Source organism: Petaurus breviceps, unplaced genomic scaffold (genome assembly GCF_028583685.1).
Source record: "Petaurus breviceps papuanus isolate PSGF00001 unplaced genomic scaffold, PetGlider_PUasm1.0 191, whole genome shotgun sequence".
NCBI classification, from domain to species: domain Eukaryota; kingdom Metazoa; phylum Chordata; class Mammalia; order Diprotodontia; family Petauridae; genus Petaurus; species Petaurus breviceps.
This window is the reverse complement of record NW_027185811.1, coordinates 284,734-290,733: the sequence shown is the minus strand read 5'-3', so window position 1 is coordinate 290,733 and position 6,000 is coordinate 284,734.

Below are 6,000 nucleotides of genomic sequence, written 5' to 3'. Positions count from 1 at the left end.
GGTAAGAGAAAAACCCAAATAGAGAAGTAACATGAAAACCCAGCAAGGATGCAGAAGGGAGACCTGGGTGGCAGGGTCTAATGTTGCATAAAGGTCACATAGGATGCAGACTGAGAAAAGGCCATTAGATTATGCAACTAAGTTATCATTGGTAAGCTTGGAGAGAGCTGTTTTAGTCAGCTGAAAGGTTCTAGAAGTTAGATTTTAAGGGATTGAGGAGTGAATAGGAGGGGAGGAAGGAGAAGCAAGAATAAGATAACCTTTTCTAGGATTTTGACTTTGAAAGTCAGAAGATGGTATTTTTCTACACATATCCTTCGTAGTTTGTAATAGTCAAAATGACTTATTTGCTCCAAGTCCTTCTTAAACCAATGTTACTGTATACAATGTTTTCTTGGCTCTGCCTATGTGTTTTTCTAAAATCACTGAGCTCGTCATTTCCTATAGAATAGTAGTATTCCAGTCACAATCATATACCACAGTTTGTTCAGCCATTCCTCAACTGGTCTAGCTCTTACTACCACAAAGAGAGATGTTATAAACGTTTTGAAACATATAGGTTCTTTTCCTTTTCCCCTAATCATCACATCTAGAGCAAAAAACTGATAAGTGGAAGTATATATATAATTTTACATATATACCTATTTGTGTCTAATGTAGCCATTTCTAGGGAAAGGAGGAAGAAAGAAAAAAAGGGGGGAAAATAAATGTATATGATAACATCATTATAGACTTAAAAGGAATGGCAAGTTGTACACAATAGATTTAGAGTTTCATTTGTAATCATCTTTTTATTATACTATTTTATGGAAATGCTTTTTTTATTCCATAAATTTAAAAAATTAGTTTAAAAAGAGTCAGAAGAGAGATAGAATGATAGTTTGATGGGATAGCAAGAGTGAGTGCTATTTTTTTTAAAGATGTGGAAGATCTGGGCTTGTTTGTAGGCAGCAGAGAGAGAACAAAGATTGGAGAGAGGGGTTATGATTATGGAAGGTAAGATGGAAGAAGTCTTCCAGCTCCTGGAAGACACCGGTAAGTTTCCAAGTTCTGTCCATTTTCCTTACACTCTTCCCTCTGCTCACATAGCTACTCTCATCACCTCTCCCCTAGACTCCTCTAATCCTCTCCTAACTGTTCTTCTTGCCTCCAGTCACCCATGATCCTTTCACCCAGCTGCTGGCACAATTTTCCTTTTTGATGGGTCAAACATCTTGCTCTTTTGCTCAAGAATATTTATTGGCTCCTTATTGTTTGTAAGATAGTGAAAGGCAACTTACATAATGGAAAGAAGACTAGTTTTGGAGTCAGAAAACCTGGATTCAAATCCTATCTCCTATACTTTCTAGTTGTGACTTTGGACATGTCATTTCCCTAGAATCCCTGAAAGGCTTAGAGGGTGTTGTCTCTTCCAATACCATCTGCTTGAGCCCCCACTGACTGTGTTCTCTTGGTGTTTAGAGCCAATGACTGGCACCCTATCCGTTGTGGAATGGTTAAATGGATAATATATTACAAAGGGATATTTAAATTCAAAACGTTTATTTTGCTTTAGACTCCACAGCTAATCAGCCTCCTCTTTTCTTTTTTAACTTTATAGTACTCCCCCTCCCCCACCAATTACATGTAAAGATAGTTTTCAACATTCATTTTTATAAGATTTTGAATTCCAAATTTTTCTCCCTTCCTCTTTTCCTTCCTCAGCTTGGCTAGCAATCTGATATAGGTTATACACGTACAACCATATTAAACATATTTCCACATTAGTCATGTTGTGAAAGAAGAATCAGAACAAAAGGAAAAAAACATGAGAAAGAAGAAACAAAAAAAAGTTAAAATAGTCTGCTTCGATCTGCATTTAGACTCCATAGTTCTTTCTCTGGACGTGCACAGCATTTTCCATCAGGAGTCTTTTGGAATTATCTTGGATCATCGTATTGCTGAGAAGAGCTAAGTGTATCATAGCTGATCATTGCACAATGTTACCATTACTAGGTACAATGTTCTCCTGGTTCTGCTCATTTTACTCGGCATCCGTTCATGTAAGCCTTTCCAGGTTTTTCGGAAATTCGCCTACTCATCATTTCTCATGGAACAATAGTATTTTATTACATTCATATATCACAATTTGTTCATTTGTTGTTCATTCCCCAATTGACGGGCAGCCCCTCCATTTCCAATTCTTTGCCACCACAAAAAGAACTGCTATAAATATTTTTGTACGTGTGGATTCATTTCTCTTTTTTTATGATCTCTTTGGGATATAGACCTAAGTAGTTAAACAGCCTCCTCTGAACCACATGTTAACTGGAACCAGTTAAAGTATTTCCACATATGATTCATAGTCTCTCTATGATACCTCAATTCACATCATTATGATTCTCAGGGCGGCTAGGTGGTGCAGTGAATAGAGCACTGGCCCTGGAGTCAGGAGGACCTGAGTTCAAATTCGGCCTCAGACACTTAACACAAAAACTAGCCATGTGAACTTGGGTAAGTCACTTAACCCCAATTGCCCTCCAAAAAGCAAAAAAAAAAAAAAATACTAACACCTAGTGCTTGGCACATAGTAGGAACTTAATAAATACTTGCTTCCTTCTTTCCACCAAAACTGAGGTCTCCTGACTTCAAATTCACTACTCTTTTCACTACAACACAGTAATAAAAGGGTCCACTCCCACTGCCTAAAAAGGGGAAGGGAAAGGAGAGAGACTGGGGATAAATCGGGGAGGAATCATGGAAAGCCCTCAGATAACTGCTGGTGGATGACAATTTGGCACTTAAAGTGAGAATGATGTAGTGGGAAGAGAATCTGTGTGATATTCCAGAGACCTGAATTCGAATCCGGATGTGCTAAAATTGTCTTCCACTTGGGGTAAGCCAATTATTCTCTCTGGGCTTGAGTTTTTTCATCTCTAAAGTGGAGGCAGGGAAGGGGGAGGGTTGAACTAGTGCAAGGTTTATCCCTGCTCTGTGTCTTAGAGTTCTCTAAACATCTTGTTCTCCTAGATCCTTTATTATTTCCATTTCCTGCTGTGTGTGTGTCTGACTTTTGACTTTATGAGCTCTCTAGGGCTTGATAGGAGGCAGGAGGACTGACCGATTTCTCCTATATGGAAAGAGGGTAGAAGCTGCTGGTCACCTTTGGTTTAGGGAAACTGGATTATTGGAAAATCCTAATTGGAAAATTAGGATTCCTATAGAGTTGGGACCAGGCAGCCTAAGTGAAAGGGTATCCCAGTAAGTGGGCATGGGTAGGGAGCCAAGGCCAGATCTAAATGAGAAGAGAAAGCACCATGGTACAGTGGAAAAAAGTCAGAAAATGTAAGTGTGAATATAAGCTACTATCATGGGCAAATCACTTCATCTCTCTGTAAAATGGATGTAATAATTCTATAGTTTTATACAGTTCATAGGGTTGTCAAGGTTAAATTGTGCTTTAGCTCTAGTAATTTGAATAATGGATTCTTTATTATAGGAGAGAATAAGTCTGGCTATGAGGGCTCTATCCTTGTTCACCAGCTCCAAAGAAGTGCTTGTAGATCCCAAGACGTAAACAGGAGTAGCTGGGAACAGAAGAGGAAGGTGACTCATCGGCCCTTTGTCTGGCATCCCCAGCTGCAGGTCTACCAGTCCCTTCCTGAACTTCTAAGACCATTAACTTCTCCATTATTCCCCCTTCCCCCACCCCCCATCCCAGTTCCTTAGACATCCTGTCAGCTGTAGAGAGAGGGGCTGGAGCAATGGGCTGAGGGGGTGCCAGCTTTTCTAAGACAGATAACATCTAACAGGTTGCTCCATCCATCCTTCTGCCTCGGGGCCTGGGACATAAGTCTCCCACATTATCCTCAGTGATAAAGAATTGTCCTTCCTCATATTCAGCCTTGCTCTCAGTCCCAGTTTCCAACTCCCTGCCCCCAACCTTTAGCTCTTTCCTCTTTGGTCACAGGTCTGATTCCCCTGGTCTTTGTGTCCCTCCCCTGGTCACTTCGCATGACCCCCAAAGCCTCCAACATTGTGGGCCCTAGGATCAAATACAGGAATCTCACTTGTCCTAGGATGGAGATTCTCCCTCACTCTACCCTACGGCACTGATTGGGAGGTTGGGAACAATTACAAGGTGGATATCAGAGACTGGAGGAGGAACAATCCGCTAAGATAATAGTATATAACTCATTAGGGACCTCTCCCACAGGCTTTCCTTTGCCATTGGTATCAGGCACCAAGGCTTTAAATTAGTGCTTGGAGATCCTCAATGGACAGACTTATTTTAGATTCTATAAGTTTGTGGTTTTTTATTATTTTTCTCCCAATAAACTTCGGGAAGATATTGTCTTCTGAGGTCAGACCACCACATAGGGTGAGCAAAATTTATGAGTGACCCTTTAAGGTAAGTTAAAGGAATAAACATTTATTAAGCTTCTGCTATGTGCCAGGCACTGTGCTGAGAGCTTTAAAAATATAATCTCATTCAGTGATGATGATGATGATGACAATGGTGATGATGATGGTGCTGGTGGTGATGGTGATGATGATGGTGATGATGGTGATGATGGTAATGGTGATAATGATAGTGATGAAGGTGATGATGATGGTGATGGTGATGATGGTAATGGTGATGATGGTGATGGTGATAATGGTGATGAAATATGTGCCTGATCCTCTCTGGGTGCTCACCTTTGGGTCTCTAGATGTTTGGTGGGACACCACTTTGAGATGCTCCTTTGGAAGCCCCAAACCTTCATTTGCTTTTAATCTTTGCTTATACTTGGGTATTATATTCTACAGGGTCAGACACTGCTCTGGTAAGGCAGGTCAAACCAAGTTAATTCAATTCATCCAAGAGCACTGTCAGATTAAGTCAATAAGCATTTATAGAGCATTTGCAATGTATCAGGCACTGTGCTGAGCTCTGGGAATACAGATAGAAGGAAGGAGGGAGGAAGAAAGGGAGGGAGGAAAGGAGGAAGGGAGAAAAGAAGGAAGGAAAGAGGGGAGGAAGGAAGGAAGGAAGGGAGGGAAGAATAGAAGGAGGGAGAAAGGAAGGAAGCAGGAAGATAACTCCTGCCTTCAAGGAACTTACATTCTGATGGTGAAAAACATAACAGGAAGCTAGGAAATGGAGTGTAGGGAGATATGAGAAAGAAGTTTGGAGTATTAGGAGAGGAACTTGCAAAGGAAGGGAGAAGCGGACATAACTGACCTTAGGCCCTTCCTTAAAACAGAGGTTCTGGGAAGAACTGCCCAATCAGGGGACAGGGTCACAGGGATCTTCCAGGGAGAGAAGTCTGGTGGAGAAAGAAGTATGGAGAGTCAGAGCCTAAAGGAGTGAAATTTGAGTCAAAAGAATTGGGCTCAAATCCTGGCTTTGTTCCCTATTTACTCTCTATAGAACTTTGGAGGAGTCAGTTTTCTGTCGGCCTCATCTGTAAAATGAGGGGTTGGACAAAAAGTTAGTTACTAACTGACTTCAGGTACCCCTTCCAGCTCTGATAAACTGCAAAATCTCCTCTGAGTCAGCACCCTGCATGATCGTGGGTCACCTGCTCATAGATTTAAAGCTGGTCAGAGCCTCAGAGGTCGTCTAGTACCAACACCTCTTTTTATATATGGGGAAACAGTGGCCAAGAGAGGTTTAGAGACTAGTTTTCCAGGAGCTCCCATCTAGTTGGGGCAATTACATAGGACAACCTATAATTAAGGGCCAGGCTACTCTGGTTAAAAACACTAGCTACTGGGGGGCGGAGTCAAGATGGCAGAGTAGAAGCACGACCTTCCTTCGACTCTGGCTTCCACCTTCCCCAATCCATGTAAAAAAGGGACTCTAAACAAAGTTTGGAGCTGAAGAACCCACAAAATGACACAGAGAAGCTAACCTCCCACTGAGGACAGCCTGGCAGGCCAGCAGGAGTCCAGCACAGCGCTCTGGGAACCAGAGCCCAGCCTCATGCCGAGGCTTTAGCCCCAGGGTGGGCCTGACCAGCCAACGGCCAGAGGGAT